This window comes from Dreissena polymorpha, chromosome 4, assembly GCF_020536995.1.
Source record: "Dreissena polymorpha isolate Duluth1 chromosome 4, UMN_Dpol_1.0, whole genome shotgun sequence".
Taxonomy (NCBI): domain Eukaryota; kingdom Metazoa; phylum Mollusca; class Bivalvia; order Myida; family Dreissenidae; genus Dreissena; species Dreissena polymorpha.
Genome location: NC_068358.1, coordinates 90,674,780 through 90,698,603, shown reverse-complemented (window position 1 = coordinate 90,698,603; position 23,824 = coordinate 90,674,780). Strand labels below are relative to the sequence as shown.

Genomic DNA, 23,824 nt, shown 5'->3' with positions numbered 1-23,824 from the left:
TGTATTATTATTCTCAACGATTGAAAGATATTTTTGTACACTAGTGGATAGAAAAGTGTAATAGTTCCCCCAAACTTAAAACATACAATGGATTTAAAAGTAACTTTGATTTTGAGGTATATTTAAAAAATTTAACAATTCGTTAATTTCGAAATGCATATGTATGCTTTCGAATTTCTTCCCTCTTCCCATAAGCTCATGATTGAAAAGGGCCGCTATTTGAATATCGACAGAAACCAAAGGTTCTGTCCTTTTTGCAAAACTGTACTGAAAATGAATTTCATTTTCTATTGATATGCACGACATACTTAGACCTCCGAGAAAGGTATATACCAATTAAGTATTATACACCCGCTACTATAAATAAATTTAATATAATCATGAGCTCCCGGGAAGAAAAGGTGATCAGGGGTACTTCTATGTTCTTGTATTATGCCTTTGAAAGAAGAAATGCGTTACTGAATAGCAGTTAATTATAAATAGCTGTACCATTACATATGTATGTGTGCTTATACTTTGTCGGTGTTTTTTGAAATGTTGTGGTTATTCGATGTTATTTGTACTTGCAAGGGCCGGAGGCCATATAGCAATAAACATTGAAACTTGAAACTTGAAGACGGCATATCGGTTGCACATTGCATGCCAGTCTCATGTAATATAACAACTAAACACGAATTTAATTGTGTCAGTATAGCGCTTAAGATACAACAAACAATACTTGATGTGTAGAAATCAATAAACCATCAAAAAGTTAAATGTAATGATTCTATATTGCAAAGGACACCACTGTACATAAAATCGACCATGATACTTGAAAGGTAATACGGTTCTGAGAAACAAACACATCGGTAATATAGTTCAAATAAATGCCTTTTGATTGGTCTAATTCTTTCCGAAACAAGCTTTGTGATAATGTTCATAGAAAAATATATATCAGATAACGAAATATATGAATAGGCCACAATGCATTTCTTTTTTATTGATAGGTGATCACGATTGTTGAAGTTATGTTGAGTTCTGGTTTAAAACTGTTCAAGTAAGATAAGTTGTACTGTTGCATAAATGTATATACCTGTACTGTGTCCAGAGAAAAGCATGGTACTAAGGTGAACGTCCTTTATGTACATTGCACTCAACCTGTCAGTATACATAACACTTAAATTGCGACTAACATGCATTCTGGTGAAAAACGAAACCATTTTAGTTGCCATATATTTTGTAAATAATATATGGACCATGCTCTGTGAAAAGGGGTTATAATGTTTGTGCGAAGAATGTCGTCCCAGATAAGCCTGTTCAGTTCACACAGGCTAATCAGGGATGACACTTTCCGCTTTTATGATATTTTTGTTAAGAGAGAGACCTAAGCAAAAATCCAGTTAAGGTGGAAAAGGTCGTCCCTGATTAGTCTGTGCATTGAACCCCCTTTTCACAGAGCACGGCCCCTATTTAACATTCAAAAATGATAAAACACTGTATATTTTTACTTAATATAAAATGTATGTTGTATGAAAGACATGTACGACTTTGCCCATTTATTAAGCCAGAATCGAAGTTTGTGTTTTTGTTCTTATCTACTGAAAGCATTACATTCCTTTGGTTTGGTAGTAGTTGAACATGTATGTATAATACATTAATTGATATTTTATAACACATCTAGAAAAGGTAAGGCTCCATGCACCTCATAAATTAAGTTTATTGAGTGTTTGAATTTTTGCGCGCAATCAAGTCATTATTGTGGATATTTGAAATTATGCGTCCGTATACATGTAAAACACATAACCAACACTCTTCGGTTATATGTATATTGAACAATTATTTATTATAATTTTTTTTCAAGATTTTTTTCTTTAAGAACGTGTTGGGCAATCTGGAAAATAAATTTCGCATAGTGTGTCACAAGAACATTTAATGCGTGTTCGTATGATCGTGTTACCTATATAGTAGCAGCATTAAATGGCATGGCAGTCGATTAGCAAACATTGTGGTGTCGATTGGAATGATCATTATCCCATTTGACAGTTTATACTGTTGTGTGTTGCTTTATGCGCATTGGCAAGGAATTAGGTCCGAGATAAGGTGCGATTAATATACAGACATTCTTTATTCTTTATTCTTTATTAAACGAGTTATAGTTGGGTGACAACGAGATTAAGTTCATTGAAGCATGCTATAATACCGAAATAAAATAATGGCAATTGTTGGTTGATATCTGAAGAACCTACGTCATTTGGAACATGTTTCTTTTTGTGGGAACAATATAAGCTCATAAACAAGTTGAATAGCAATCTGACTAATTGCATTTGAAAAAGATGCACACGCATGAATACGTTATTTGAACACACGAGCCAGCTAAGTGCCTGCTATACACGCAAGGTTCTTATGTAAATTTGATTTCAGATTGAATATTTATACCAAGTTGAAATAAATCACAAATCATATATGTATACATTTAACGTCATAAGGTATCGACACATGTGCCAGAGACAAAATGAAACAAGCACGAGACATGAGCGATCTGCACGTTTTATCATGTGATTACATCTTAGACAGCAATGTAGATGTGGGAAGACAAAGAATGGAGTTTTCAAAGGATAATGAATAAATATAAATAATGAATCCACAAGAGTAAACGACTCACTGCAAACAAAGCGACGGGGTTTGTTCGATGCAATTGCTTATGAATTTCAATATTCACTTAACTTATTGGCATGTCCACGCATATTTCTATTAACTGAACATGCTTAATGGGTCAATGACTGAATACAAGTCCTTCGCCCATTGGTCGTATTTCCATCGAGCCGCTCAGTGGGATTTGAGCACTGAAAAAAAGGAGAAAAAACGCAACTTCATTCACATCGTCAATATTGGGAGTTAAGTCAACTATGCTACAACAAAACATGCTCAAATTTGTGATATGCATTAAAATTGTTTAATGTTGGCTTATCTTTCAAATGAGTCATTCTGTAGTTCGCCTTGTATAATAAAGGATCAAAAATGGGACCTGTGTAAACAATGTATAAACAATTATTTCCTCTATAATTTATGATTTTTTTTTACAAACACAATTCTATGGTAGCCTAAAGAGTAAAACCAAATGCACTGTTATGCAGAATTTTCTCGGAATAAAGTGTTTTAAACTTTCGAATCACAAGACATATTAAGATATTTAAAAAGAAAATAGTAAAATAATAGATTTGAAGAAAGCTGTGCATTAAAACGTGTCATTTGTTAAATGTTTAAACTGGGAATATGTAAAAATGTTAGGCCAGCATCACGATTTTGACAACGACAATTACATTACTTCGTTGAATGCATATACTTAAGGTAATAGCGAGATGTTCTTTTAAGTACTGAAGCTAAAATCGCACCATGCACACTTAACAGCATATTATACTGCGAAAAACGAGTTGATTAATGTGTTAAATAACACACCAGAAGCTAAATTGACAGTATGCAGCAAGTCATGAATAAGGTTAATACATTAATCAAATAGAAAAATGATTTTTTATTATTCTCAACTCATGCATAGCATAACCGTGTGTGTGTGTGTGGAAAGGGAACTGGTGACAGTTTTAACAATTACGGTACATGTAATAAAGTAACATATCAGCATATAAAAAATGTCGACACTAAAGCACGTTATTTCCATTTTCGCATTGAAATTAAATCCACACTATATGGAGATGCAAATCTTTTCGAAAATAAAGGAACTGGAAACCATTGATAAACGCGTAAGCATAAACAGAATAACACTTAGTCTAATTAATTGTGACATGAAATAAAAAACAGAGTCAAGAAAATTAAAGACGTTTGAGTTGTTGTCTGAAATGACGCGGAAAGTGTCATGTTTTGGCATCAGAATAGTTCTCATGAATATTCATAAATAGAAAAATGTGTAATTCAATTTGTGCAAACTGGATTAGTAAATGTTATGTTCTTTTGTACTTTTATTGCATGTGGTAGGGGCATTCTTTAATATAAACAATTAAATGTATCAAGGTTTTACAGAAATATGTATTTACAGGTCGAAGAAAATATGACTTTTCCAACACGTGTGTGCCATAAATTTATACTCGAGTAGTGATTATAAAGTGCAACATAGCACATAGACGTGTGAAGTAAATAACATTTCTGGGGGTGATCTATAGAACGCTCCCATAGTATGGATTAGATCCTTTAAATCCTAGTCGCGAGGCGGACAACGTATCCACCACGCAACGGCGACCGTTAAAAAACAACATATTAAAACATATAACAATACATTAATTGGAATTTATGTATTCATTTTATGTAAATTGTCATTTGCAAATTATTAACAAGAAACAGATGTACACAATAAACAGTGTACAAGTAGAATGACCGAGTGTTTCAAATGTTAGCTGTGGTTTAGACCACATAAGAGCATCAAATAACCGAATGTATTTGCTTGCTTTGATTCTTAATTAGTTTCATGATCAATTTAAATACTTCCAAATCGGCAGTTTTCAAATAAGTTTCCAACAAGGAAAAATACCAGAAATATATATATAGCCAGTACGCCATTTCTTTTGGAATTTGATTACAGGTCATCTTACGGTAGGAGGTGGCGCCTAAAATGCCATCAAATCCAGCAGTACACTGCGTGTTTACCGTTGAAATTTAGTTGTTAAGTAAACCACTACTTTGTATAGTTCAATTTGCCGAATGCGCTCAATTTGAAAATGTTACTCTTTTTGAGCATGCCAGACATTACGTGAGATTTCATAATATGTAAATGCGCAAGAGTCGCGAACATATTGATTATTTTAAATATCAATACATTCATTTGATTTGACAAATTCAACATGCTTTAAGATGCATTTGTTTTCTTTATTTATGTATGTTATGTTTGTAGTTTTTCACAAGGTCTCAGTGAGTAAAAAAACACCAGATGACATTATGGAGGCCACCATGTTTGTTTTAAGAGGTATTCATACTTACGCGTGGGATTGAATGTCTGGTTATTGCATGAAACTTAAGAAGCTGTTTTAAATGTTTGTTATAATAAAACGACTAAAATTACGAATTCCAAATACAGTGAACTAGATAACATATACGTTTCCTCAACACGGCATCGCTTGCTTTCCACATTAACTTCGCAAGAGATAGTTACGTATTGTTAATGCGAATGGTAGAGAAAAATGCTGTCGTCAGCTGACGTCGCTGGTGTAATCAAACCAATGAAAACGATGATGTCGACAAAGAGCAGCCGGAAATCGGGACAATCGACGAAACTGAAGTCTTTGTAAATTATCTTTCAGTAAAATTCGTTTTGCGTTTGACAAGCCATCTGCAATTTAATGTGTTTTTGTATTTAATAAAGAGATCACATATATAAAAATATTGGACGTTATCCGAAAAAAGTTCAATAATGTGTCTTTGCAACTCGTATCTTAAAGATAGAGTATTTCGCGAGATTGACAAAAACATACAATAAGGAAAACTATAAATATCTCTTTAGAAAGTTTGCGCTGACAATGTTGTGTCTTGATATGATAATGTACTCAATATAGTTAATGTTAAGTCTAGCATGTAATATACAGAATCATCCTGAGGTTTGGAATCGCCAATGAATTATTTTACATCAGTGAGTTTGTTGATTATGTATTATGCACGTTTTTCTGCAAGTGTGAGTACTTGAAGTATTTATTGATAATCAAACTTGTGAAAATATTTCATTGTAGCTGACTTGAAAAGCATTAGCATCATTCGTCTGTCCATGTAAAGGTTGTATGTACGTTTCTTACGTGCCGTTATATGTAACCCCTTAATAAGGGGTGTTGGGACGGTTTTAATATGGGATGTCCATGTAAAAATTACAATTTAGCAGAAATTGCATATGACAATCTGGTCTATACATGGCCAAACATCGTATTATTACCTTAAATACCATTACATGGTCATCGTTTAATGTAAAATAAATTGATTGAACAAGTCTTCTTCTGTCTAAAATTATCATAAACAACCTTAACTAAATAAATAAAGGATATTTGTTTATGTCAGTGTAAGATAGTTTTGTTATTTCAAGAGTGATCATAGAAAATATATTTTCACGATTGGCGCGGCCACGAGTGAAAATATTATTTTTCTATGATCACGAGTTCAATAACAAACGATCTTACACTGACATGAACACATTTTCTGTTTCTTTTATGCCCCCTGTTTAAGAAAATAATGAACAGCTGTTTCCCTTTCGCTGAAAAGTTACCCTTTCTCCCGTGGCGTGCCTTAATACATTTCAATACACAAAATGACGTCATTAGTGTTTGATATACCAACGAAATTCTTCGGTTAAACTCTTTTTCAATGTAAATTTCAATGTCGTTTTTAACAAGCAAGTACTTGTTAAGTTGGTCAAACAAGGGAAGTAAATCTTAATCTAAAAATATAAAAACTGGTGAAAATAACAATTTTTTTGATTTTCACTGCTGTTATTGCACTGCAGAAATATCATTTTTTATCATTAGGTATACATGTAAAAGAAACATTTTTCACTCGTAAGAAACGAACGAATAACATATTTGTTTGAACGAAATGTTCACCTGTAACAATCGTTGCATTCAAAATTGAGTTTTAATGGCAATATTGTATAACGCTTCGATAGTGTTTAATAACTTTTCTGCTCAGATTATCATTTATTATTATAAAGAACCGGAGTTGCATAACAATAATTTACTTCTATTGATTGAATTTACGGCATTTATAAATAGTTGTTGCTTAAATTAATCAGTTTCATTTTCTTCTCTTTACAATAAGTGAGTATGAATTACAAAATGATAATATTAACACAGCTACGTTAAAGCAAAGTATATAAATATAAAATGTATGTTGTATGAAAGACATGTACGACTTTGCCCATTTATTAAGCCAGAATCGAAGTTTGTGTTTTTGTTCTTATTTACTGAAAGCATTACATTCCTTTGGTTTGGTAGTAGTTGAACATGTATGTATAATACATTAATTGATATTTTATAACACATCTAGAAAAGGTAAGGCTCCATGCACCTCATAAATTAAGTTTATTGAGTGTTTGAATTTTTGCGCGCAATCAAGTCATTATTGTGGATATTTGAAATTATGCGTCCGTATACATGTAAAACACATAACCAACACTCTTCGGTTATATGTATATTGAACAATTATTTATTATAAATTTTTTCAATATTTTTTTCTTTAAGAACGTGTTGGGCAATCTGGAAAATAAATTTCGCATAGTGTGTCACAAGAACATTTAATGCGTGTTCGTATGATCGTGTTACCTATATAGTAGCAGCATTAAATGGCATGGCAGTCGATTAGCAAACATTGTGGTGTCGATTGGAATGATCATTATCCCATTTGACAGTTTATACTGTTGTGTGTTGCTTTATGCGCATTGGCAAGGAATTAGGTCCGAGATAAGGTGCGATTAATATACAGACATTCTTTATTAAACGAGTTATAGTTGGGTGACAACGAGATTAAGTTCATTGAAGCATGCTATAATACCGAAATAAAATAATGGCAATTGTTGGTTGATATCTGAAGAACCTACGTCATTTGGAACAGTCATGTTTCTTTTTGTGGGAACAATATAAGCTCATAAACAAGTTGAATAGCAATCTGACTAATTGCATTTGAAAAAGATGTACACGCATGAATACGTTATTTGAACACACGAGCCAGCTAAGTGACTGCTATACACGCAAGGTTCTTATGTAAATTTGATTTCAGATTGAATATTTATACCAAGTTGAAATAAATCACAAATCATATATGTATACATTTAACGTCATAAGGTATCGACACATGTGCCAGAGACAAAATGAAACAAGCACGAGACATGAGCGATCTGCACGTTTTATCATGTGATTACATCTTAGACAGCAATGTAGATGTGGGAAGACAAAGAATGGAGTTTTTAAAGGATAATGAATAAATATAAATAATGAATCCACAAGAGTAAACGACTCACTGCAAACAAAGCGACGGGGTTTGTTCGATGCAATTGCTGATGAATTTCAATATTCACTTAACTTATTGGCATGTCCACGCATATTTCTATTAACTGAACATGCTTAATGGGTCAATGACTGAATACAAGTCCTTCGCCCATTGGTCGTATTTCCATCGAGCCGCTCAGTGGGATTTGAGCACTGAAAAAAAGGAGAAAAAACGCAACTTCATTCACATCGTCAATATTGGGAGTTAAGTCAACTATGCTACAACAAAACATGCTCAAATTTGTGATATGCATTAAAATTGTTTAATGTTGGCTTATCTTTCAAATGAGTCATTCTGTAGTTCGCCTTGTATAATAAAGGATCAAAAATGGGACCTGTGTAAACAATGTATAAACAATTATTTCCTCTATAATTTATGATTTTTTTTTACAAACACAATTCTATGGTAGCCTAAAGAGTGAAACCAAATGCACTGTTATGCAGAATTTTCTCGGAATAAAGTGTTTTAAACTTTCGAATCACAAGACATATTAAGATATTTAAAAAGAAAATAATAAAATAATAGATTTGAAGAAAGCTGTGCATTAAAACGTGTCATTTGTTAAATGTTTAAACTGGGAATATGTAAAAATGTTAGGCCAGCATCACGATTTTGACAACGACAATTACATTACTTCGTTGAATGCATATACTTAAGGTAATAGCGAGATGTTCTTTTAAGTACTGAAGCTAAAATCGCACCATGCACACTTAACAGCATATTATACTGCGAAAAACGAGTTGATTAATGTGTTAAATAACACACCAAAAGCTAAATTGACAGTATGCAGCAAGTAATGAATAAGGTTAATACATTAATCAAATAGAAAAATGATTTTTTATTATTCTCAACTCATGCATAGCATAACCGTGTGTGTGTGTGTGGAAAGGGAACTGGTGACAGTTTTAACAATTACGGTACATGTAATAAAGTAACATATCAGCATATAAAAAATGTCGACACTAAAGCACGTTATTTCCATTTTCGCATTGAAATTAAATCCACACTATATGGAGATGCAAATCTTTTCGAAAATAAAGGAACTGGAAACCATTGATAAACGCGTAAGCATAAACAGAATAACACTTAGTCTAATTAATTGTGACATGAAATAAAAAACAGAGTCAAGAAAATTAAAGACGTTTGAGTTGTTGTCTGAAATGACGCGGAAAGTGTCATGTTTTGGCATCAGAATAGTTCTCATGAATATTCATAAATAGAAAAATGTGTAATTCAATTTGTGCAAACTGGATTAGTAAATGTAATGTTCTTTTGTACTTTTATTGCATGTGGTAGGGGCATTCTTTAATATAAACAATTAAATGTATCAAAGTTTTACAGAAATATGTATTTACAGGTCGAAGAAAATATGACTTTTCCAACACGTGTGTGCCATACATTTATACTCGAGTAGTGATTATAAAGTGCAACATAGCACATAGACGTGTGAAGTAAATAACATTTCTGGGGGTGATCTATAGAACGCTCCCATAGTATGGATTAGATCCTTTAAATCCTAGTCGCGAGGCGGACAACGTATCCACCACGCAACGGCGACCGTTAAAAAACAACATATTAAAACATATAACAATACATTAATTGGAATTTATGTATTCATTTTATGTAAATTGTCATTTGCAAATTATTAACAAGAAACAGATGTACACAATAAACAGTGTACAAGTAGAATGACCGAGTGTTTCAAATGTTAGCTGTGGTTTAGACCACGTAAGAGCATCAAATAACCGAATGTATTTGCTTGCTTTGATTCTTAATTAGTTTCATGATCAATTTAAATACTTCCAAATCGGCAGTTTTCAAATAAGTTTCCAACAAGGAAAAATACCAGAAATATATATATAGCCAGTACGCCATTTCTTTTGGAATTTGATTACAGGTCATCTTACGGTAGGAGGTGGCGCCTAAAATGCCATCAAATCCAGCAGTACACTGCGTGTTTACCGTTGAAATTTAGTTGTTAAGTAAACCACTACTTTGTATAGTTCAATTTGCCGAATGCGCTCAATTTGAAAATGTTACTCTTTTTGAGCATGCCAGACATTACGTGAGATTTCATAATATGTAAATGCGCAAGAGTCGCGAACATATTGATTATTTTAAATATCAATACATTCATTTGATTTGACAAATTCAACATGCTTAAAGATGCATTTGTTTTCTTTATTTATGTATGTTATGTTTGTAGTTTTTCACAAGGTCACAGTGAGTAAAAAAACACCAGATGACATTATGGAGGCCACCATGTTTGTTTTAAGAGGTATTCATACTTACGCGTGGGATTGAATGTCTGGTTATTGCATGAAACTTAAGAAGCTGTTTTAAATGTTTGTTATAATAAAACGACTAAAATTACGAATTCCAAATACAGTGAACTAGATAACATATACGTTTCCTCAACACGGCATCGCTTGCTTTCCACATTAACTTCGCAAGAGATAGTTACGTATTGTTAATGCGAATGGTAGAGAAAAATGCTGTCGTCAGCTGACGTCGCTGGTGTAATCAAACCAATGAAAACGATGATGTCGACAAAGAGCAGCCGGAAATCGGGACAATCGACGAAACTGAAACAGAAAAGCGCAACGTAACTGATAGCATCGATGAATAGATTAATAATCGCCCTCAACCACTAAATGGAATAAATAAAATTAAATTCGTTCAACTACGTTTTTGACCTTAAAGGGCTTTATTAACAGCTAATAAAATGTGGGAGAAATTTCCACCAGTAAAATTTTGCGGAAACGTAGCTAGCCAAATGCTTAGTGTGAATCTATCTTACATAGAAATAATAAGCGTGTCAACTATCCACATCAATAAATTGCAAGCTTGTCCCTTTGTATTAGCCAGAGAATGAATACTTCGTGTCTTGACATTGTCTTCTTACATTTATGATGCTTTTTATATTGCATTATAGGCTATAAATATTTCATATAATGTGACTTTTTTGTAATATTCCCTGATATGCTAACACAACGGCATGCTATATAATTTAAAATTCCAATACTAACATGTTATTGGGTTTGGTATATGCCGGCTTTCCATTACAAACAGTTTGCCCTTTCATTAAACATGATAATTTTAATACCGCGGGATTTTTTGGGCAGTGTGCGTTCAGTTTGTCTGGAAATCGTCTTTAAAACCAGCATAGACAGCTTTACTTACAGAATAAGCTTTGAAAAACAAAGCCTTCATTTTCTCCCGGAAAGTGTTTGCTAAAACTGTTTTCTTTCAAAACGCATAGAGAGTTTTAGAAATCGATTATTTTCCAAATAAATGAGTGAAGCGATATGCTTGCCATTTTCTTATGAAATCAAATTGAATGATGTATTTAAGTTCATGTTTAACTGTATAAAGTACAAAGGGAGAATGATTCACGCGAATATTGAATTGGTCGGAAATCACATGAATCTTGAAATCTTTTTATGTCCTTCAGTCTATGCTGGGAGACAAATTGTTTTTCCTGTCTGTTAGTGTGTTGGTTTGTTTGCTTTTTTTGTGTCAAACTCTAACATTTGCCATAACTTTGGCAATATTGAAGATAGCAATTTGATATCTGGCATTCATGTGTATCTCATGGAGCTGCAAATGTTGAGTGGTAAAAGGTCAAGGTCATCCTTAAAGGTCAAAGGTCAAATATATGGGGGGACATAGTGTTTCACAAACACATCTTGTTTAAAGATGTGATTATATAAAACGCGATAACATGTCGCATAAGCAAACACCATCAAATAAAATGAGGAATACCAGGTAAATACCTTATATTTAACATTCTATGTATTACTCAACAAAATCACTTGTTAAACACTGCAATATGCGAAATGATAGATTTCTATGTATTGTCTGATTATGGCACGGTGGATGCGTATCCCGTTTTTGCTTTCCATGTTTTGAATTGATACTGAGGTCATTTATGTTCACCGTTGACTTTAAGGTGTTAAAATGTTTATAAAACTATGTGATTCCAAATGTAATGTTATACATGTGTATTCATAACCTTAAATACATTGTCTTGCCATTTTGCCCTTTGCAAATATGTTGTCATTATGGGTCTTTGAAACTTATGTAAATCAACCTATCAAAACTGTACATGTTTGGTTTGAATATAAATGCACCTCTATAGAATCAATTACTTCGTAAATCAGAACTAGAATGAAAGTATATTGTTTATAGTCATACAAATATTAAAAACATTATTTGGTTCTCTACTCAATTGAAAATTGTTTGCTCTATGTTCTTGATGATAGGAGCTTTTATTGTGTACCAGGTTATTGTATTTCCATGTTAAGGTTGTATGCATATAAAGTGTAATTTCCTAAGTATATGTATTTCATAAAAATACCATGAACAATATAGCAAAGTGATTTTCTAAAACAAGTGCAGCTGAGTTATTGTTGCGATCAGCCAACGAACCGTTGTCTTGTAAGCATGCGATAAAGACGTACTAAATAATCAGCAGCGATCAAACAGGAAATGGTAATGTCAAAGACGGCTTTTAGTGAATTGTAGTTCACTATAAAACGGACATACAACACGAATAGCAATATTATATTTGTGTTATTTACGATTTTGTTTTTGTCTACATTATATAAATGTCAAAACAACTCAGTAAGAACTAAATTTATAGCTGAACGCATTCCAGTCTCGGATAATATATGCTTCTCGTGTGTTTAACAATATTACCAGCAATCTATAAACAATCTTAAAAGGCACATTATCTATATCGTAAAGAGAACGATCCGTATTTATGTTACGTATATATCTGCTTCTTAACAATCATGCTCTGAAATATTATTCATATATCTCTCTGAAACAATACTTTGATGTCAAGATCGATTTTCACTATCCAAATCAACGTCATTTAAATAGTAGACAACTATCAACCTATCTGCTATTTTTTACAGATTGAATATGCTTATGTTTCTTTCGTATATATACAATTGCTTACTTACTTTCGATAAAGATCTTTCAGAACGTTATATTCAGATCTCGCAAAACGGCGTTCCTGAAGTACAAAGAACAATAAGTAAACCCTAAATGGAGACAGCTTGTTAGTTTAACGTTAAATCCGAGTTTGCATACTTTTCTTATGCATTCATTGTTATATTTATTATGCAGACATTTAAGTTTTAACGGGGATTCTTATCTTAACTCGAATGAAATATTCGTTTTTTATTTTGTTTAGTCAGATTATGTACTGAGTCTGTAATAGTGCATGTACCCCCAAAGAACATTAATTTAGAAAGTAAAAAATCTTTAAATGTTAAAAAGTGGCTGATATCATATTTGTTTTTACCATGAGTGTTGGCGAAAAAACTGTTTATTCAGTCTACCCTTGAAAACGTTTTAGGTTATTTCACAAGCTGGCTATCACTGATGGATACGTCATAAGTAAAGGTTTCGTCGTGAAAGAATGATGTAAGCATTGGTCTAAAATGGGAAGATAGCCTTAGGATAGATGTTTTCACGAACAATATAGATAACCCTTAAGTTTTAGACTTATTGGAAACATGTCTTTAGGTGTGTACATTCCTCATCAAAAAGTTCATTCAGGCGAACTTCTTCAAGACGTCCGATAATTATATATTCGTACATCATGGTGCTTTTCAAGTCATAACGATTCGAGCAAAAACTGACCAACTGTAAAACTGACGGAAATTTAAAACGTTTGTGTCTGATTTATGTATAAGAATAGATTACCATAACTCACTGGGACACTTTTTTTTTATGTAAATGTTTAGAAGTTTATGTCTTTATTAGTTTTATTTTAACTGCTTACTCAAGCTAGTGAGCAGATATAACACGCGCCTCTATCAGAAATAAGAAAGTTAACTGTTAATTATTGTAACCTGTGTATATACATAACATGATAACACTACATGTTTAAGAACAAGGAGAAAACACGTTTTACCTGAAAGCTTACAAACATGGCCAGACCTGTATTGGCAGACTTATATGCGTTTAAATGTGAACACATTCAAACAAACACACTTTTAAGTAAAACATGTGTTCCTAATAAATCCGAAAGCAAGTCTTTTGCTTCAAGATGTTGAATAATCGTTCGTCATTTTAAAATACAATATTGTAAAGATAAGTATCAAAAGCTTCAAGATCTTTATCGAAAGTAAGTAAGCAGTTGCTTCTGAACTTGTTAAGAAACTTCCAGAAAAGGTATACACATATGGTTGTAGTTTTATTTATTCATTTTACAGTAGTAAAGGGGTTCATCCTAATAGTTATTCCTTTTCACTTGTGACTGAGAGTATAGTCTTGAAATACTTAAATTCACTTAGTATTAAAAAGGCCACTGGGTTGGATGGTATACCTTCTAGGTTTGTAAAGGATGGGTCTTCTATCATTGCTGCCCCCCTTGCTCATGTCATTAACTTGTCACTTATACAAGGGGTCGTCCCTGATGATCTTAAGTCTGCAAGAGTTGTCCCTCTTTTTAAGAAGAATGATAAGCTTTGTGTTGGTAATTACAGACCTGTCTCTATTTTAAATATAATTTCAAAGATACTTGAACGTGTTGTGTATGACCAAGTTGAAAAGTATTTCCAAGATCAAGACTTATTGTATAAATATCAGTCTGGGTTTAGGAGGGGTTATTCCACCGACACATGTCTTATTCACTTATCTGACTTCATTAGAGGTGAAAATGATAAAGGTAATGTTTTAGGCATGGTTCTTTTAGACTTACAGAAGGCTTTTGATACCGTGGACCACTCGATACTTTTAATGAAACTCCGTGCTTCTGGTTTGGGAGATGATATAACAATGTGGTTACAGTCATATTTGTCTGACAGGAAACAGCTTGTTGATGTGTCTGGCACCTTTTCGTCGTCAGAAAACATTTCCTGTGGTGTCCCACAGGGCTCCATTCTTGGTCCCTTGTTATTTTTAATCTACGTAAATGATATGTCAGCTGTTGTTAAACATAAATTACTCTTGTATGCTGATGATTCTGCCATTTTAGTTTCGGATAAAAGTATATCTACGGTTGAGAAGATGCTTAGTGATGATCTAAAGCAAGTCAGTGAATGGTTAATTGACAACAAACTGTCATTGCACCTAGGTTAGACCGAATCAATTATGTTTGGTTCACGGCAGAAACTCAGGTCACAATCCTTTCTAAATATTTCATGTGATGGAACACCCATTTCATCTACATCATCAGTCAAGTATTTAGGTGTTACAATTGATCAAAATTTGTCTTTTACTTCTATGGCAGAGTCAGTCATTAAGAAGGCAAATGCAAGGTTAAAGTTTTTATATCGAAAAAAGGAATTTTTATCCACAGATACTAGAAGGCTTCTAGTCATGTCTTTAATTCAGTGCCATTTTGACTTCAGTTGCTCTGTTTGGTACACTGGTTTAACTCAAATGTTAAAAAACAAGTTACAGGTCACCCAAAATAAACTTATCAGGTTCATATTAAATTTACATCCTAGGTCTCACATTGGTAAAGAACATTTTACTAGACTTAACTGGTTGCCTATTGAAAGTCCAGTAAACCAGATCACACTTTGTCATGTTTTTAAAATAAGCTCTAAGTTGGCTCCGCTATATATGGAAGATAATTTTACTCCAGTCAGTAATATTCACAATAAGAATACTAGGTTCAGAGTTAGAACACAGTCAGACTCTCCTAATACTGATCTAAACATGCATGATTGCAATAGGTTTGCCATTCCAAGGGTCAAGGGTTCTGGCAAAAAGTCATTTGCTTTCAATGGGTGTACTCTCTGGAACTCTCTTCCTCAGCATATCAGAGATGCCAAAAGTATTCCATCTTTTAAACACAGTGTTAGGGAGCATTTTTTAAGCCAGATATATTTTTAATGTGCATCTCTTTAAGATTTCTTACTGTTGATTTAACTTGAATGTCAATATAGATAGATGTATTGTGTCTTATCTAGTTGCTGTATGATTATTATTAAGCTTGGCAAATAATTTTATGTTAATTTTTAAACACTTAAATTGTGATAACTTCTTAATAATTGTCTAGTCTAGAACTTATCAGAATATATTCTATGCATTTAGGTTAGTGTAACTTAAATATGTCACATGTCTTTCATTATTATTCACTGTGATATAACTATATACTGTGATATAAAACGTTGTCTCCTATGTCATACAATATTATAACTAAAGGACCACAATGGAAATAAGGGTTTAATTGCAAACCCTTTATTGTGCAATCCTTAACGTATAATATTGATTGACATGGCTTTGTTTATACATGCAGGTTGTTTTTTATTACTTATTGTGTGTATATAACATGCTGCCATGTAAATCTATGCATTTTATGTTGAAATAAATCTATCTATAAGTTAAAAGAGGAACAGCATATGTTTAATCAAAGTAATCAGTTAGATCTAAAGAATTTAGTATTTACATTATTTAACCGGATCAGTAGTTAATATCTATTGATAACTAGTATTTCCAATTAAACACCTGTTTGTTAATTCTAGCGTCGCTCATCCCAACGATTCTGCTCCACTGTAGCATAACTAATCGACCATCACCATCTGTACATCCTAACTCGTGGCGATGGCTGTGGTCAAACTGTGAATTCATAGGAATTATCGCACCGCCTTGTGTTACATAATGTTAATGTGTTCGTCTTTTTAATGTCAAAAAGGACGAGAAGTAATGCATTATGCATAATTGGTATGAGAAACGAGTTATCAGTTATCGAACACATTTGACCAGAAACATCATACTGAAGTAATAAGTTTAATGAATGAATTGCGTTTACTATTACATACACACCTTTGCGAAACACGTTTTAAAACGTCGATTATTTTTGTAATAAATCTATTTAATAAACTCAAAAAGCAACATAGTAAATCAGAGCTTAAATCAAAATTTTAATTCCATTTGCACGTTGCAGGTCCGTTTGAACATGCATGCATTTCTTAAAATCGATATTGTTTTCAATTCAGTACAATTTGTTGTCATAGCAATTAATGTCATGTTATCCGTTGAATTATTTTGCGTGGTTAGGGCTTTTAACGTTTTTTTAAAACAACAACAAAACAACAACAAGAATGGTGAGCATATTCATACAGAAAGTACAACTCCATTAAAGGGCATTACACGTTCTTCAAAAGAGTGCTCGATGGTTGCAGATTACTAATTTTTACATAAACAGTAACAAGGAAATACAGCATATTGGAAATGAAACAATCGCATGTACTATACTTCCGAAAACAAATTCAGCCCTAATAAACCTGATTTATTGTATGATTTTCTTAAAGGACGTATTCTACAACTTAATGCATTTTATGTTTTATACATCAAAGCATATCCAAATGATTCTAGTACATATGTCAGAATAGACCACTTTAAACTGTATTCAAGTAGCACTGTCATTTTGTAATACGAATGACAGTTAGTGAACGTTACATTTCTTAATTTTCCTTACGTATGATTGGGAACACTCACAGCGAATTTATCGGGAATTCCAAGCGCAGAACGCGCGACGGTGAACAGTTGATCTCTTGGCGAGATCGTATGTATCAATAAATAAAAATTCTATGTGACTGATGACCACCACTGTCACGGCTTATATTAGAGCCCACTGCATGGAATACTTTTGTTTAAGAGATCGAGCTATTCTTTCATTAACTTAATGGAATGTTCTGTAAAAGCCATTATGTACTGTAATTAGATGAAGCCTTTTATTTAATATAATTTTGACAATTAGAAAATATTTGTGAAACTGATCCTGACCTGAATCATTGCTTGAAAATGTGTTCACATGTGTATGCATATTTGTATCCTAAAATAATAAGTTATATCAATATATATTTGAATATTTTTTAAGCTTACCAGCAAATTGTGGTTTTAATAATATGAGCTTAAACTAGGACTTCGAGATTTTAATTTATTTGTTGATGTATTTAAAACCAGAACTAGAAATTTGTTTTAAAATGATTGAATTAAGTGAGTCAAGCATTACTTTAGCAGACATATTTATATAAGACCTTAAGAAGTTGTATCATATTTCAATTACTTTAAATATTCCTTAATTCAGATTGGCCCTCTCATATCTGAGTCTGTGAACATAGATTTGAAATTGAAACTGGTGGATGGAATAAACCAACAGCAATCCGTTTAGAAAAAACGAAGTGTACCCTGTGTCTTTTTCATGAAGATGAATATTATTTGAAGATTAAATTAACACTGTATCGTTATGGTTGTAGGGGTGACAAACTTATATTTTTATGTCATAACAAATATTAAATATTATTGTGATTACATATTATAATTATTTATTTATAAAGCGCTAGAAAAGAATGTTGTTTTATTTTATGACTAATGTGTGGTTGTATTCAAAATAGTACAAATCTTGCTTCTCACAGCTCGGCTAGAACACGCTGTTTGACTACACAGTTGAAACTACCTATAGTTGTTCTTTTCATATGTGTCTATCTTAAAGTGATACTGTGGGCATCTAACAGTTTATAGGTGTCTATCGCAACCGTTGTTTAGTTTTGGTGTTTTCACTTCATATACACTTATATTTGTTAATGCAGCATCAACATACTAAAACAATATCCAGGAAAGAGAACAATAATGCATTTGAATATCAACCGTACTTTCGTTTCACAACTGATCATGTATGTACGAAGTGAACCTAAATTTAGTTTTAGTGCAGATTCGTTCATACGACACAAAGACACAATTTTGTTTTACGGATCATTTCGGCTTAGAGGACTGGGTGAGTCATGTAAAATATCGTATATAAAAAAATATTTTTAACACACAACTTGTAGCAAGATGAGTTGCATATAATTGGTCAGTAACCACATTTAAACTATCTCTCTTGACCTGTTTCTTTTCAGCTCAATTCAACAGTGAATAATGCCCATATCATCACTTTAAATTGACACAAAGTTGATAATACGTTTAGATCTGTGATTTTAATTTTGTATATGCTGATGGACTACTTGCTTTCTGTATTACTGAATAATTGGAAAACTTCGGCAAAAATAAAATTGCTGTTAGAAAATACCACCACAATACTATTTTGTAGTATTCGCAACAGATGAAATGGAAATAATTTTATTGAACTAACTTAATCTGTTTGAAACATTTTATTTTGCGTTCAATGTAAATAAATGAAACTCCAGCTGCTGGAGCAGTATTGCATTCTCATTATAAACAATTAGTTGGTCCTTTATTTAAGGCCAGTTACCAATTGCCAGAACTGTACGAAACAGCACAATACGAAACAACAAACACACATAGAAGAATAAAGCTGGGGTCACAACATATTAGAATGGTACTAAAACATCTCTCACTTTTGTTTTATCAACAAAAATGTGTTGATGGTTTGATCAAATTTATATTTTTACGCCGAATTCGTATTTTATTAATTAATTATAGGTATAATGCAAATAAAAATAAATTACCAGGCGCGACAGTCCAGTAACCTCTTTATACATGCGATTTACATCATGTATTTAGGTCAATGTCCTATACTATACAGAACGCCAAACCACTATACATAAACACGATTAAAAAAGAATAGCGCTGTCATACATAATTCGATACAAATGCTCTTTGTACACATTATGTTCTTGTATTCATTTTATGCTGTAATTTCATTGTGACCGTAAAAAAGACTGGAAATAGTCTGATGGTGTGTACTGGTATACGAAGTACTACATTCACACATCGTACATCAACCATGTATAGTAATAAAAGATACATTACTTGACATTTCAGATGCACTGACAAGAGAAATGCCATATTGACCAATGCGGTACTTTATTCATGGAACTAACCAACTGCCACACAGTTAAATACAAAGTACAAGAAATGCCTTAAGATGGCTTCAATAACACAATAATACGTACTTTTACCGCTGACAGCGTCTGAGGACTGAAAATAGAACAACACTGATAATTTGTATGGGTATACACACTGATGCATTCTGAAGCACAGATCATTCAGTTATGGTAATAAAATACACATACATATACTCAACAGCTGCACCAGGAGGAGAGAAACCATATTATACAAAGCGGTACGTTATCTATAAAATGGAACACATTGTCTAATAGTAAAAAAAAAGTACAAAAATACGTTTAACAGTTTCTATAACACAATCATACGTTATTTAACTGTAGACAGCATCTGAATACTGTAGGAATAAACCATCCCTATTTCGTTTCTTACAGCCGGTTTGTCTTTAATTGTTTCTATCTCGAGGAAGAGAATCCTTGATACAACATATAAACGTTGTTTTTCACGAATATAGATGTGTTGGTATATTTCAAGTAACGGGTTGATTGCGCTCAGCATCTAATTATACATTGTATGTGTGGAAAGCGTACACTAAATGATTTAAACATCTAAATGAACGTGCATAATGCATAAAAGAATTTGTAAATGCATCAAAATAACAACATATATAATTCTTGAAGCAAATTGATTGCGAAATGAACTGTCACGCTAGGTCAGCAGAGATTTCTATTCTTTTGGAAATAGTTTATTTGTAAATCAGAATTCTGCTCACTTACATTGTTCTTATTGTTACTTAAATATTCGATATCGAAGGAGGTTGTTTTGTCTATTATGTTATTAAGCATTCTGAGGAAGAATATTTGAGATTCGAAAATAAAATAAAGTTATAATTTATCATTCAAAATGATGTTTTTACTAATTCATATCAATGCCACACGCTAACCATCTGTGTTAAGAAGTTTCCCCGATAATGGGAGTTTCCGTATTTTGCTGTTTACTGAGAATTATCCCCGATAATGGGAAATCCGTAAATTACTATTTCCCCGATAGTGGGAACAATATAAACGCCAAATACCCGCTTTCGGTATGAGCATTTATTAACGATCCAAAATATATATATAATCCTTGTGTCAAATCCAGTACATCACTAAGTAACGACGTCACGTCTTTAACGTTACGTCACAAATCGACGTCACGTCATGGAACCAATCCGCTTGTACCAATTAAACGTTCAAATCTAATGTCCATTTTCCCCTCCATCAAAATACAGTACATTTTGATAAATATTGTAAAACAAAATTTTAAATAATCAATTGAATACGTAAACTATTTGTATGTTCTTTTCGATATTCTAATAATTAATTGTCCAGTTCTAACGGGCATAGCTTTGTCACCGATCTCGTCATGGTGCTGCTTCCAAACTGAATTTTTACGACTCTCACTCGACCATCTTGTCCTGGATAAACCTCGAGTATCCGTCCTAGTGGCCAGTTTCCCCTCGTCGTTTCCGGAGTAATGATAAGAACGACTTCGCCAATCTTGATGTCTCTCTCAGGATGAAACCGCTCTCGTTTTGAATTGGTTAGAGAGTGGTATTCAGCAGCTAATGGAAATGCGCTGAGATTTTCCCTTGCGCGTTGCTGTAAGACATACTGTGCTTGGAATAGTGATGAATTTACACCGAACACGACTCTATCAAATTCGTAGATATCGGGACAACGGTTACGATTCACTCTCCTCCATAGGAATCTGTGATATGGCTTGTCCGCGTGATCGATGCCTATTCTGAGATACATCTCGGCTATGTCGCAAACTACTGCAACGGGATGCTTTATGAATCTCAGCAAAACGTCAAACAGATCGCGCTGTAGATTTGGCCTTGGTGTATTTTATCATTTAGTGATACGTCTTCAAATTTTGCTGCTGCATCGAACACGATTCTGGTTTTTGTTTTATCTTTATCTAGCCTCAAAACAGGAAAATGTGGTAGAAACCACTTTGAATTGGACACTTCAGATTCCGGATCTTTTGACACGTACTCCTTTTCTACGTATTGTTCGATGATTTCGCTGTATGCTTTAGCTACCTGAGGACATTGTTTGAGTCTTTTATCTGTGTTCTCTTATCTATTCAGTGCCATTTTGTAATTGTTTGGCATAACATGTTCGTTGCTTTTCCATGGAATGGCGACGCGATACATCTGATTTTCGAATATGCACGACTTTTTTCTGCTTTAAGTGCTTGTTGCTCGTCAATGTAAACGACAGGTGATTCAGTTGATTCCCTTTCAACTTCCCAGAATTTTTTAAGAGTCAGGTTTAGATTCTCGATTTCCGTTACAAAGTATGTTCGCGCATAATTTGTCGGTAGGACCGGTGTTAAATTTGAACACTGATTACCGATGCATATCCATCCAAGTGGAGTCAGACGCGCTATTGGCTCCCCTGCGCTACCTCTTCTTTCTTCCAGCGCATAATGTAAATCTGCACAATCAAGTCCAATTAAGATGTCAACAATAGGTCTGGTCGTTGCTTTTGGAAATGTTACGTCACGAAGATGTGGCCATTTTCTTTGGTACTTGTTCCAGTCAACAACTTTCATGGCTCCTGTTACTTTGTTAGCTGTATATGCTGCTACATATATATTTACACTTCCGTTGACACATCTTATTTCGAATTAAACTGGTCTAGTTTCAAAAGTCTCGACTTGACCATTCAGAACATTGACCTTGACCTTTTCCGTTCTACCTTTACAGCCGAGTTCTGCCGCTACGTCACTATTGATGTACGTTTTTGTACTTGCGTCATCTAGCAATGCGTTTACAGTTATCGACCGATTTCCGTTTGCGAGAATAACCGGAACTGTCCGGAGCCCTACTAAATCAGATCTCGTATGTTTTTTTGCTGTCAAATATGTTGCCCTTTACTCTTCCGTAGGACATTTGACTTGACGGTCAGTAGCGTTTGATTGCATGCTCTTTTGCGCATCTCTGTGTAACAGTCTGTGACGCAGCTCTGTGGTAAATTTACTGGTGTGTAACCGGAACAGTACGGCGGAGGCTAATCGATTGACCGGAAACCAATGCAAATAATCGACAGTCATACTGCAGCCTTATTACTAGACGGACGTCTTCTTTTGTATCGTTGATCATCCTATGTGTTATGTGTCTACGTTCCTGGCCTGAGGGTTCCTGGAACAGAGACATCTCTATTTTCAGGTAAGTACTATCAGTATTTACTTCACTGGCGCTGCGAGCAATAATTTTTGCAACTTTCGCAGTTCCAAAAATTGAATCTGCGCGGGCACATACCCGCCATTGTGGTTTGAATTTATGATTGTTTCCGCTGTGGTATGACTCATTTTGTTGTCTATATTGTGCAGAAACTGCACACTAGTGGCGTTTAGTTTTGCATCTTATGAAAGTGCAACAATATTTTGATATTTGTGATATTTTTGCGATTTAGGCTTTCGCGGAAAATTGTCCGCCATCTTGTTTTTGCACGTGTCATTATTGACGATTGCATTGTACATTTGTTCATTTATTCTATTAATTTTGTGAATTAATCTTTTAGTCTGGAATAGTTGCATAGTTTCAGAATAGTTTTTTGGACTAAACTCACTATTAAACAGTGAAAGTACGTGTACTTTCATGCATTAGTAAAACCCATCTTTAGTTTATCTGAAAGTTTGAAGATTTATTCTTTTGAGACGTAATTTCATTAGAATTATATATATTTCACTGGGAGTTTTTAAATTTCCCGGATTTAACAACCATCTATAAATAGCTCGGGATACCCCATTTTTCATTGGTTGTTGCCATGAGCTAACCGGAAATTCCGGTGATTGGATTTCTAGCAATTGCATCTATTGTTCATTGATATTTAGTGTAACTAATAATTGTAATTAGTTGCGCTAGTTAATATTAGAGTGCAATAGCAATTGCAGTTTATTTCAACCTGTATTTTTTATTTAATTTTATTTTTTTGAATAAAAAAAAAAATACTTAGGAAATAGTGTCATATTCATTTCATTGTAATAATAT

At 33.3% G+C, this 23,824-nt stretch overlaps 1 long non-coding RNA gene across 2 annotated transcripts; it reads right to left on the bottom strand.

Moving 5' to 3' along the window:
- Positions 1-2,519: 2,519 nt before the first annotated feature.
- On the bottom strand, positions 2,520-23,499 carry LOC127877165 (uncharacterized). 2 transcript variants are annotated; one of them, XR_008048266.1, is made up of 4 exons: positions 20,858-23,499; positions 19,893-19,917; positions 10,469-10,589; positions 2,520-2,822 (listed from the first exon to the last, which is right to left on the bottom strand). It is a non-coding gene; the product is annotated as an uncharacterized LOC127877165 (long non-coding RNA). The 2 variants fall into 2 exon arrangements; XR_008048265.1 differs by lacking the exon at positions 2,520-2,822 and adding an exon at positions 7,904-8,156.
- Positions 23,500-23,824: the final 325 nt, after the last annotated feature.